Genomic DNA, 13,155 nt, shown 5'->3' on the forward strand with positions numbered 1-13,155 from the left:
TTTTTTTTTTTTAATGGTTGTGGTTGTGTTTTCTCTTCATTTGTTTTGTCCTATAAAGCCCACAATTTCTGTATTGCTCCTTTATGTCTTGTTAGCATGGAGTAGTAGGTTTTTATTTGCGCTTTCACACCCATTAGTTAATATTTCCCCAGGTTATCATATGGATTTGTTGATGTGATTATTCTCTTAGAAGTGACTAGCATAGCTTTCAGTACCTGTATTCTTACCCTGGGTGTCTGATTTCTCTGAAGACTCTAGGAATAGGTGAGAAAGCTTTTCAGTTTGTCTGGTGGTCATGTCAGCAAATACTGTTTTATGTTAGTAAGTCACGGATTATAATTACTAAATCCTTTAAGATTACATCATCTGAAGGAATGGTGTAGTGTCTAAATAGCTGTGCTTCGAAGAACAGCTGGTTCACAAGTTGATGAGGTAAGAAAAAGTGGCTGTTGTTGGAAGTTACAATATATTCTTATTTTGTACATTTTTTAGGATGTCTTAAGCTGTGATGCTGATTAACTGTCGGCATTGTTGGCAGAGTAGAATTAGCCATATTATCACTGAGTGATTATGGAGATTCATTAAAAACTAGTTGACCCAACAGTGGATTACAGACATACCCTTGTACTTTGGTACACATTTAATGTATATAATGCTGGGAGTGAATGTTATTTTTTTACACACTCAATCGTTGCATATGTTACACATACAATCTATATTTTATGAGTATTTATAAATGGTAACTATTTCAAAATATTTTGGGACATTACCTAGCGTAAAGCAGTAAAATATATATTAAAAGTGGCCTTTGATAAAATATTACTAAAAATGAATAGAATTAACTTTTTTGTTGTTGCTTTCTTGAGGCAGAGTCTTGCTATGTAGTTTAGGCTGGCCTCAAACTCTGCAATCTCAGCCTCATGAGTGGTGGGATTTACAAGTGTTCACCACCATGCCCATGCCCAGCTAAAATTAATTTCTTAAAATACAACACCTGATATTTTACATTTTTCTGTGAAATATGCTCTTCAGAATTTACTGTTTTGTTTTTTTTTTTAAGGGAAATTGGTTGAAAACAACCACAGTAATTTTTGTTCACTTTCAAAATTCTAATAGTGCAGTTTATTCAGATAGTGGGTTAAAGTGTGAAAAAAAAAAGATGAGTGGCAAGGAAATTTGGGAGAACACAGTGTGTCTGGATTTTCAGTGATTCTTTACATGGTACCTGATTTTCTTTTAGGGAACTAATTTCAAAATTGGAGTGACATTGAATACTGCTATTTATATTGGCAGCCTTTTAGTTTGTTGTACTGTAGGCTGTATCACATCAGCACAGTTAAGAGGATTGATTAGGGATACTAGACAAGACTCCTAGAAACTGGATAGACCCAGTAGGTAATCTAGGTTACTTCACATGTCATTTTCCTGTACTCAAGGATGAAGGTAGGTAAAGAGTAGATTTGGTGAGTGCTTAGTTTTGGTAGTATGTGCTGGACAGTCTTAGGTGTAAAATGACAGAGCTTCTAGGAGCTAATCTAACAATTATAGAAAAAGTTTACCCGAGTTTTATAATGTATTTTACCTTTTTTCCCCTCTGGTATTGGGGATTGAATCCAGGACCTCACTGAACTACTTGCCCCAGCCCTTTTTTTTTTTGGTACTGGGGAATCGAAGCAAGGTAGGTGTCAGAACCACTTAAATCGCCAGTTCTCCTTTTTACTTTTTAAAAATTTTGATACAGGTTCTTGCTAAGTTGCTCAGGTAATTTGGTATTTCATTCAATTTTGCGGGGGGTACTGGGGGTCAAACTCAGGACCTTGCACTTGCAAGGCAGGTGGCAGTACCATTGAGCTAAATCCCCAGCCCGGGTATTGAGTTTTTGATTCTCCTACCTCAGCCTCACAAATGCTAGGATTACAGGCTTGTGCCACCCACTGACTAACTTTTGGTCTTTTTGACCAAGAATTTTAGTCATTTTGGAATCTTCTTGCAAATAATACATTTCTCTTTGAGATTTTTAAAAATCTCTTTGATTTAAAAGATGAGTAATTTTCAGCATTCTGTTTTTTCCATAAAGAATACCACCAAGTAGCCGGGCGTGGTGGCACATGCCTGTAATCCCAGCACTCAGGAGGCTGAGGCAGGAGGATCGCTCAACTACATAGTGAGACCCTGTTTCAAAAAACAAAAACAAAAAAAGAATATCACTATGTAGATCAACTTCATTTATTTGACGATAGTTGAATCAGTGTTAGGTTAAAAGCCCTTTAGTAAATTTTTATAATGTTAATGAAATTTTCTAAAAGTGTGATCTACATTCAGTACATTACTTATTTCTCAGACTATTTCAAGAGTTTGCGATATAAATTTTAGTAGCTTTGTGTCCTAGGAAACATGTTATATGGTGGCATATACTTTTTTAAGTTTTCAAATTTCAGTTCAATGTTTTATTTTTCCTCTTCAATTTTTTTTTTTTGGTTTTTGAGACAAGGTCCCACTGTAGTTGAGACTGACCTGGAACTCACTATGTAGCCCAGGCTGGTCTCAAACTCACAGCAATCATGCTGCCTCAGCCTCCCAAGTGCTGGGATTACAGGTGTGCTCCACCACGCCTGGCCTGGACTTCAATTTAATTTTAAGAGCAGGCATCAACATATTGCTTTGGAATTGTGATGTTACAACACAAGAATTCTCAGGTAAATTTTTTTCTGTTATCATAGCATTGTTTGACTACATCTACAATATCTTATTTTTTGGCATAGCATATTTTTTTACAATTATTCTCCTTATAACTTGTTTAACTTGAACTCAATAGCTTAATCTTTCTTTTATTCAGGGGTGATGGTGCTGGGGATTGAACCTTGGCCTCCACCTCATGTACTCTACCACTGAGCTACATGCCCCAACTACCGAATAGTTTTGATATTATTGTACTTAAAAGTTGATTCCAAATTTTCTTTTGGAGTGTATTTATTGACTTTACATTGATATATTTCTTGCAAGTTAAAAACCATGATGTTTAGAAATATAATTACTTAGAAAACTTGTTTTTGCATCTTTGTGAATAAAAAGAAGATCCTGTCAAATATGGTGTGATACTTAAGAGAAAAGAGAGAAACTTGGAAGCTATCCACTGACCAATAAGGAATTTCTTACTGTCAGTGATGGGAACATTTACTGATATTGATTTGGAAGAATCTATTTTTAGGATTTTTGTTTTGCTTATGTAAAATGTCCTTCACTTAAGGGTAGGCTGTAAGTGAAAAGTACATTGTATTATATGCCTGTAATCCCAGCACCGGGGAGGATTGCCATGAGTTCAAGGACAACCTGAACTACATAGCAAGGCCCTGTCTCAAAAAAAAAAAAAAAAAAATGCATTGTATGATACAAATAGGGCCAACTTTTTCTTTTACAGAAAACTATTAAAATATGGTTACATTCTCGAGAAAGGTACAGTCATGTATTTGATACTAAAAAATTAAGGGCCGGTGATTTAGCTCAGTGGTGCCTCTGCCTGCCTCTGCCTGCCTTGCAAGCGCAAGGTCCCATGTTCAATCCCCGGTACCAAAAACAATTTAAGTTGTGTTTGATGGGCGAAACATATCTGAGAAAAAACAACTTCAACAAAGGACATGTAGAATGTTTAAGTGTCTGAAGGATTTCAAAGCACTTTTAAACTTGGAGGAAGTATCACTGGTTCTTAAATCTGATTACATTTTATTTTCTTGATGTAAGAGCATTCCAAACATTGAAAATGGACATTTATTCGATGTTCTTATGAGCAGGAGAATCTAGGGTGCTTAATCTATCTAACAAAGTGTTTTTTCCCCCCCTCTCCTCTGACTAAAGCATTCAGCTGAGGTAAGGAACTGGCATTAGCTATTGAACACAGGTGGCCTTGTTTAAGCCCCTGCAAAGAGGAAATAATTTAACTCAAAGCAGATTCAAATGATAGAATATATAGGAGATGAAGTTTAGATTTGGGAAGCTTGCTGTAACTTTGACTCTTTTGAGAAGCAGAAAACTGAGTATTAGTATTTAAGCCATAGCTCCTCATCCCCTGCCTTACTTTTTTTTTGAAACACCATCCCATTGTATAACCCAGGTTGGCCTCAAACTTTGATCCTCCTGCTTCAGCTTCCCCTGTAGCTGGGATTACAAGTGTGCACTACATGGCCCCTCATCACTCTTGCTTTCACTGTGTGCCTTCTCAATTGAATACAAGGCCCATTTCAAGCTAGAGTCTGAACAAAACAGACAAAATACCTGCCCTTCTGTTCTGATAGTTCTAAGTTTACAGCTGTGTTGTCTTGGTGCCTACTTAAACTGAGAGGAACATTTGGGTCATATGTGTTTTCTTCACTGCACTTTAAAGCTGTGATTAAAGTTGTGTTTTTTTTTGGGGGGGGTAGTAGGGATTGAACTCGGGTTTGGGTTTTTGCGCTTGCCAGGCAGGCGGCAGAACCACTGAGCTAAATCCCAGGTCCTGTGATTACAGTTTTACTTGCTTTTGCTTTGTTTTTTGGTCTCACAATGTTGCTCGAGTTGACTTCAAACTCCTGGGCTCAAGTGATCCTCCTGCCTCAGCCTTTCAGTTAGCTGAGACTGGAGGCTTGCACCACCATGCTTCTGGAGCTTTGCCAGTTTTAACCAAATGAAAGCAAGAAGAATCTGTCATTGGATAAAAATTGAATATGTTAGGAAGAAAAGAGAAATAATATTATACCTAAGAGAAAGATACTGATTTCATACTAGCAGAGGACCCAAAGAGAGAAGAAAGGCAGTGGTCACTTTCGGCAGGTCTGAGGGAAGCCTGAGGTCATCAGGTGTTTCTATTTACTGTCCAGTCTAGGGTAGATGGATAGTGAGTTTCTGAAAAGGAGGAAGTGATCAGGAATTTTAAGAAGTTTGGTTTAAATATCTTCAGATGGCAATGGGGGTTTGTATAGGTCACTGGCAGGGTGTGTTCTCAGCATTGAGCAAGACCCTGTGTTCAGTCCCCTGCATGACAAAAATAAATTAATGAATTGTAAGATACACGTTGCCATTTATGTTTGAAAAAGACCTTGTTGCGGGTTTTCTCTTAATGACTACTGCTGAGAGATTAGTAGCTGACCAACAGTATGTGGTGATCGCAATTGTGAATACTACTTTTGTTCTCATATTATTGGCCAAATCTGCTGCTTTTCCCCCCCCGCTGTGGTTATTTGCCAGTTCTGCTAAAAGGTGGTAAATAGAGGCAGTTTGTTTTAGTCTTGCTCAGTTTGTCTGTATACTTTCCATTGCCTCCCTTGATTGCTGAGTTGTGGTGTATCACCTGCAGTTGTGTCACTGTTTTTCCTGTGCTGTAAGTTTCTGCAGGAGGTTGTTCTTTTGCATTTAAATGTGAAGGAAGTGCTTAGTTTCTGTGATTTGGTAAAGGTGTTTCTTGTGTTTACACAAACATTACACATTTAAGCCTGAAAAATATTTTTTTTTAAAGGAGGAAAAATCATATCCTCTTTTTGTTTTTGTCATCAAACGCAGGTCCTTGTGCTTGTGAGGCAGGCTGTGGAACCACTGAGCTAAATCTTCAGCCTAATCATACCTTCTTTTTGTTTGTTTGTTTGTTTATTTTTGTTTTTTGAGACAGGGTTTCACTATGTAGTTAAGACTGACCTGGAACTCACTATGTAGACCAGGCTGGTCTTGAACTCACAGTGATCCTCCTGCCTCAGCCTCCCGAGTGCTGGGATTACAGGAGTGCGCCACCACACCCAGCTTCAGTCATACCCTCTTTTAAAAATTTTTTAGTACATGTTTGCAGTACATAATGTTTACATTTCTTGTGTGGAGTTGATACATATCTTAATTCATTTTTCATTCCCTTTCTCTCCCTCCAAGCCTAAGAAATCTTTTATCTTTTGATTTTAATTCTTGATGATCTTTTGCTTTCATTTGAGTCAGTTTAATGTGATTTAAATTCCTGCAGTGAGTCAAGACTTCATTTTTACTTTAAAACAAACCCAATTGTGTTCAATTCAGTGTTTAAAAATGCATATCAGTAGCACTCCTGACCCAAGAGACCTCATATATTGCACTCAGATAAACCATCAGATTAGTAGTTTCACTTGAAGCGGGTTGGTTGTGGGATTGAACCCAGGGCCTCAAGCATGGTAAGCAAGCGCTCTAGCCCCTTATAATTGATTTGGTTCATATAATTTAAGATTTTACTAAAGCTTTGTGGTTGGTGATCCTAAGCTTAAGAAAACTGAGTTTTTCTCTTCAACTGTTCTAGAATGTTTTGAATAAAATGTAAAAGTGAAATAACAGCTTAATATACAATAGTTTTCAGTTATATATTCCCTCACACTGCCTTTTGTTTCATAAACTACTTCTAGCTTGTAATGGTAATACAGGTTTGGACAGATTAGGAATGATTAATGTTTCCATTATTGCTCTTATTTTACATCATGAATCTTTTTTGCTGTGATTGGTTATATTACAGTTCAGATTATTTGATCTTCCCCTTCTCTTTTTTGTCATGTTGCCTTATCTGCCTTTGTCTTTGCTAACTTGATTTTTATGTAAGTACAGGATGGTCACTAAGTTTGGAAACAATACACAAATTATCTCTTGATGTTTTAGTACAGAATATGTTAATATCTTACCTAAAAAATCTACCTTTTCAGACTTAGTGATCATTGTATAGATGGGAATTTGTGTAGATGGTCTTTGTGTTTTTGTTTGAATTTATATTGTATGGCTAAATTATGGAGTCAAGTATAAGGCATATTTTGAATGTAAAGGAATAGAGATGAATAGTTATAAAGAGCTGGCTGGAATCACATTAACCTTGCATTTTTAAGATGACTGAAAACAATCTAGTAAGGTAAAAATGGGATATTTAATTTTCAAATATTGTGGCTAAAAACGCTTGGGAGATGTTAGACTGCAATAGTGTCAGGAATATACTTTTTTTTTTCCTTTGAGAGAATGTCTTAACTGTGCAGTTCAGGCTGGCCTTGAACTCATGGTGATTCTCCTTGCTTCAGCCTCCTGAGTGCTGGGATTACAGGTGTGTAGCACTACACCTTGCTTCAGGAGTATACTTGAAAGATGTTTTGAGAGGTTGGCATCTTCTCAATAGCTATAGGTAAATATTTCTTAATTGTTATTACTTTGTGCTTTCAGGTAATGCTGTAGCTGCTTAGCGTTCTTTACTTATGTATGCTTATAAATTTATATTAAGTATAAGAAGACTTTGTACTTGGAATGGATTGTTTCTGGAAAAAGCTCCAAATAGAGGATGTTGATTAGCAGCAGCACTGACTAAAGTCGACATTTGGATTTGAATTCCCACTCCACCATTCATAAATGGGTAACTTAAAACAAGTTACTTAATGTTTTTAATCCTCACTTTTCTCATTCAAAGTGAGGGTGGTAATTGTATATTTCATAAAATTGTTGGGTTGAGATAATCTACATAAAGTTGCTATCATAGAGCCTGGTATATTACAGTTGCTAATCTTTATTGAGTGTTTTCTGTTGCTGTTTCTACTATCAATATTCCTCCTACGAAATGGTACTTAATAAGTTTAAATTGACTACAATACTTAAATTGGGGAGCCGAAAACCAGAGGTTCCCACTCAGCCACATAATTCTGTGACTTGTGATTTCTTTATGCTAAGACTTAGTAACCTTGACATACCCGAGTTAAAGCAAAGGGTTGGCTCATATTATATCTTGAGGTTCTTTTGATATAAAATGAAGAGTTGTGTTCTACGATTCTCATTTTCTGTCAAAATCACATAAGAGCAATCACTGTTAGTTTTGTACGCTAATATATACATGTATCTATTGTATTTTATAAATATGCTGATTAAAAATTTCCACAGAAATAGAATCATTTTGAGAGAGGAGTAGTGTGTAGGAAGAGGTAAGAGGTTTGCATTTTTTCTCAAGGATTTAATGCTTTTAAAATGTCCTGCTGTTCATTTTTATTTATTCAATGTATAAGTTTCTATCAGCACTGGCATTTTGTGAAACAATTTTTTGAGACTGCCAACTGGGGGAGGAGGGGAGCAAAACAAGTACATGAATAATTATGTAATGTAAAAATGTTACCAAGGAATTATAAGTATGTTAAGACTAAAATGAATATAAATCAGATAACCATATTAATTAATCAGAGGTTCTAAGCTTGAAGGTTTTGCCTTGTCCCGATTTTTTGTTTTTTGGTTACTTGAGACAAAGTCTTGCTGTATAGCTCAGACTGACCTGGAATTTGTAGTCTTCCAGCTTCAGCCTTCAAGGGATCACAAGGCATGTGCCACCATGCCCAAGTTATTGTCACTTTGAAAAATTAAATGCTTAAAAAGGAAAAAATACAGTCAACTTTTGGAAAATTCATTTGGGGAAGATTTTGGTATATAAACTTCAGAACTTTGGAGGTGAGTTAGGACTACTTTACTATTTGAGGGAATATGATGAATAAAATTTAGAAAACTAAAACTCACCTTACTGTATTCTTTTTTGCCTTTTATGAAAAAATTTAATCTTACAGAACATTATAATAGTGCACCCAATACACTAGCTATATAACAAGCACCTAAATTTAGCAACATTTTGTAATTTTGTCTTGGTCAGTTTGGACTGCTATAATATATAGACTGGGTGGCTTATAAACACAAATCTATTTCACACAATTTAGTAGGAAAAGTTCTGGATCGAGGTGTTGGTAGACCTGGTGTTTGGTGAAGTCCTCTTCCTGGCTGGTAGATCGCTTTCTTCTAGTTGTGTCCTCACCTAGCGGAAACAGAACTAAAGAGCTCCTTGGGCTCCATCCTTTTGTTAAGGAAACTAAGCCTATTCATCAGGGCTGTAAGATCTAGTTACAGAGACCCCACCTCTTAACACCATCATATTAGGAGTTAGGATTTCAACATATGAATTTTGCAAGGATACATTCAGTTTGTATCTATACAAATAACAGTTGTTGCTGAACCACCTAAAAATTTTAGCTATCATGTTACTTTACCCTGAATACTTTTAAGTATGAATCTCCAAAACATGAAATTTTCTCCTATACCAACAATATTATCATATCTAATAAAATTAAATCCTCCAAATCACCTAAGCCCTAATCTGCAATTATATTTTGCTATTTAGATAAAACATTTCTTACAGTGTTCTGCCTCACCAAATTAAGGTCTGTTGTTCTATCTCAGTTCTCTTAAAACACCCACTTAAAAAAAAAAAAAAGTAGGGTTAGGGATTTAGCTCAGTGGTTCCACTGCCTGCCTCATGAGTGCAAGATGTTGAGTTCTGGGATTATAGGCATGAGTCACTGTGCCTCCTGGAGACATCTTTTTTGTCTCTGTCTCTCTCTGTCTCTCTCTCTCTCTCTCTCAACATACATTTTTCCTCTCTGATACACTAACATTTCTCCCCTCTTCAGTTTTCTTTTGTAAATCTTTCAGCACTTCCTTATTCAGTCTCAGTGTCCCAAACATGTCTGTTTGTATTGTAAAAGAGTATCACTGAGTTCTGGAGAAGTATAAAAATTATATCTAGTATACTTATGATAAGAATTTTTATAGATTATGGCACAATATTATAGGTTGTCAGAAAATAAACATAAAGTAGTAAAAAAAAAAAAAAACAGAATTACTAAATTTCACCTGAAACATCAAAGGCAAATGTAACATTTTAAATAAAAAAGAATGCAAAAAATAGTTGATACAAGTGTATCTCATGCAAATAAGAATGGACTTGGTTGAAGTGACACCTGCCCCAACTGTGCTTGGAATAGTATGCAAACAAACGTGCTGCCTAAGTGACACTTGGGGTCAACTGTTAAGTGGTTAAGAAACTATACCTTAGCATATATCATATACAGAATATCTCCCTATCTTTTTTTTTTTTTTTTTTTTTGAGACAGCATCTTGCTATGTAGTTCAGGCTGGCCTTGAATTCACAGTGTATCCCAGGCTGGCCTCAAATTTGTCAATCCTCCCGCCCCAGCCTCCTAAGTGCTGGAATTACAGCTGTGCTCCAAAACGCCCAGCTTATGTATTTATTTTTGTGGTACCCAGGGCTTCGTGCATGCTAGAGCAAGTGGTCTACTACTGAACTACAGATCTATCGTTGTTATTATTTTGAGATAGAGTCTTAAAAAAAAAGTTGCCCTGGCTGCACTCAAATTTGCAATCCTCCAATCTCAGCCTCCCGAGTAGCTAAGATTGCACCACCACACCATCTTGGGATATGTTTTTGTACAGTTGCTTTTCTTGAAGGGGGAGGGGTTTGAGACAAGGTCTCACTATGTAGTTGAGACTGAAATTGGAACTCACTTATGTAGGCCAGGCTGGTCTCGAACTCACAGCAATCCTCCTGTCTCAGCCTCCCGAGTGCTGGGATTACAGGTGTGCACCACCACACCTGGCCTACGGTTGCTTTTGTACTTAACATTTTTACCAAGTTCTTTGTTGGCCCTGTTTCTTTTTTTATAGTATCGCATAGTATTCCATTGTTTAATTAGAACACATTTTGTGTAGTCTCAGAAGAACACTGGGATTTTGTGATAGTAAACAGTGGTTATAAAGTGTAATTTGAGGTGTTATTGTGTAGATGTGTCAGTTTCTCAGGGCACGTACGTGAGTACAATTGCTGAATGGTAGCCTATTTTCACTTTATCGCCTATCTAGATAATTTCAGATTCTCTCCAAAGTGATTGTGCCAATTTCTGTTCCCCTAAATGGTACTGTATATAAATGTATGTTGCTCTGTATCAGTGCTGTTCAGTGTAGCTATACTTTCAGCCAGGCATGGTGGTGCATGCCTATAATCCCAGCACCCCGAGAGATTAAGGCAAGAGGATCAAATGTTGGGCCCTCAAAATAAAAAGTTTTTTTGTTTTTAAAGGGCTAGAGATGTAGATCTGTGAGTGCTGGGTTTCCTGGGTACTGTGCGCTTGTGTGTACAACACACACACACACACACACACACACACACACACACACAAAACCAAAACTTGAAATTTTTTTTAGTAGCTAATTAACAAGAAACAGCCGGGTGTGGTGGCTCATGCCTGTAATTCCAGTACTCAGGAGGCTGAGGCAGGAGGATCTCTGTGAGTTGGAGACCAGCCTAGGCTACGTAGTGAGTTCAGGTCAATCTCAACTACATACTAAGACCCTGTCTCAAAAAAAAAAAAAAAAAAAAAAAAAAAAAAAAAAAAAAAAGTTAATTTTTTTTTTTTAAATAGAGTATTTTTGTTTTTAGATAGAGTCTCACCATGTAGTTCAGGCTGGCCTCAAACTCTCAGCACTCCTCTTGTCTCAGCTTCTTGAGTGCTGGGATTACAGGCCATGCCAACACGCCTGGCAGGTGAAGGTAATTTTAATAATATATTTTTAATCCAGTGAATCCAAAATATTTCAATGTGTAAACAAAAGTTAATGAGACAGATTCCTGTGGTTTGTGGCTATTGAATTGGGCAGTATAGCTTTATGTTCTTGTCTGCATTTGGTATTGACTTTGCCCCTCTCCCCCATGGTGAATATAATTTCATTGTGGGGTGGTTTTTTTTGTTTTTTTTTTGATATGGGAGATGGAACTTGGGTCCTTGTGCTTGTGAGACAGGCGATAGCACCACTGAGCTAAAAATCCCTGGCCCCAATATAATTTCATTGTGACTTTCCTATTAGGAATTTACATTTTCCTATTACTGAATAAGGTCAGTGAACATTCTTATATGTTTATTGGCCATTTGAATTTCTCCTTTTGTTTATTTGCTGTTATCATTTGCCTTAGTTTTTATTTTCCTGATTTTTGTTTAAATGACTTCTACAGGTATAAATATGGAATTTTTCTGCCGTTAGAGTGCAGGTGTTCTTTTTGTTAACTGTGGTTTTGAGTTTTTAGGGGCTAGATTGTATCTATAAAGTGATGATGCTTATAATTTTAACTCACACAGTTCTGAAAGAATCCCTGAAGCATTTAGATTGAAGCAAATGCTTGGCAGGATGGTACGTGAATGGTAATGACTGTGGGGTGGGGTGGGGAATGATTGAATTTTGCTTACACAGTCCTTTGAAACATTTGTTCTGCTTAATCCTCCTGGTCTTTTGACAGCCCCAAGCCTAAGGCCCATAGGAAGAGTTACACTGAATGATGATTCTGGTCTAGAGCCAAAGATGTTCTCAAGATGGGCTATGTTGCTAGACTGATGGGGAGTAGGAGCTGCTTATCAGGAAAGAAACAAGTGGTATAAGTTCATTAGTAAGCCCTCTGCCTGCAGTAAGCTGGTGTAATTGGCTGGATGTTTTAAATGTGAACCACCAGAAGTAAAATGGCTAGAAATCAGGGTGTGCTTTTGTATCTAATAAATGTTACAGTAGGTGATAGATGTTATTTTTAGGTATTTTCTCATTATTTCTGGGAATGTTGTAATAGGACATCCTTTCTTGAAGAGTTGCCATGTATTTTATTCAGTACCTGCTAGGATACCAAGATCACAGACAAGGTAGAAAGGCAAAAATGTTAAAAAGAATGTGAATGATTGTGGAATATTGGTGAAACAGTGGAATGAAGGGTTGGGATGCTCTCAAGGAGAAAGTATTATTTCATAGGCACTTGAAGGATTTGGCTAGCTAAATAAAATATTTAGTAGAGCAAATGGACTGTGAGGTGGGAATGAGCATGGCCCATAAGTATGGTGGGTTAGAGATGATTTCTGATAAGTAAATCCAGAGTGGAGTTTTGTATTTAATGTCTTTTGAGGAATGGGAAGCCATTACTGCTCTTTTGGACAGTTAGGGTTTGTTTTAGGGAGAACAGGCTGTTGATAATTATGTAGGGTTAATTAGAGGAAGGAGACATTGAAGTCATGGAGACCAACTAGGAGGCAGATAGAATAGGAAGTGATATTTGAAGTTAGGATAATAGGATGAGGGACACTTCACTGGAATTGATGGAGCATAGAAACTTATTAAGTAATAGTTTGATTTGTATCAGAATAATTATAGTTTCTGCTCCAGATTACAAAGAAGAGTATCATTATTTAATACAGATAAGTAGATTGGGATATCAAGGTGGTTTGGGTATAGAGGTGAAGTTTTCATTTATGCTGTGTTTGAAGGAATGTATCTCCAAGCTTACTGCTTAAA

Source organism: Fukomys damarensis, unplaced genomic scaffold (genome assembly GCF_012274545.1).
Source record: "Fukomys damarensis isolate Sample0158 unplaced genomic scaffold, DMR_v1.0_HiC HiC_scaffold_2, whole genome shotgun sequence".
In the NCBI taxonomy this organism is placed as follows: Eukaryota; Metazoa; Chordata; class Mammalia; order Rodentia; family Bathyergidae; genus Fukomys; species Fukomys damarensis.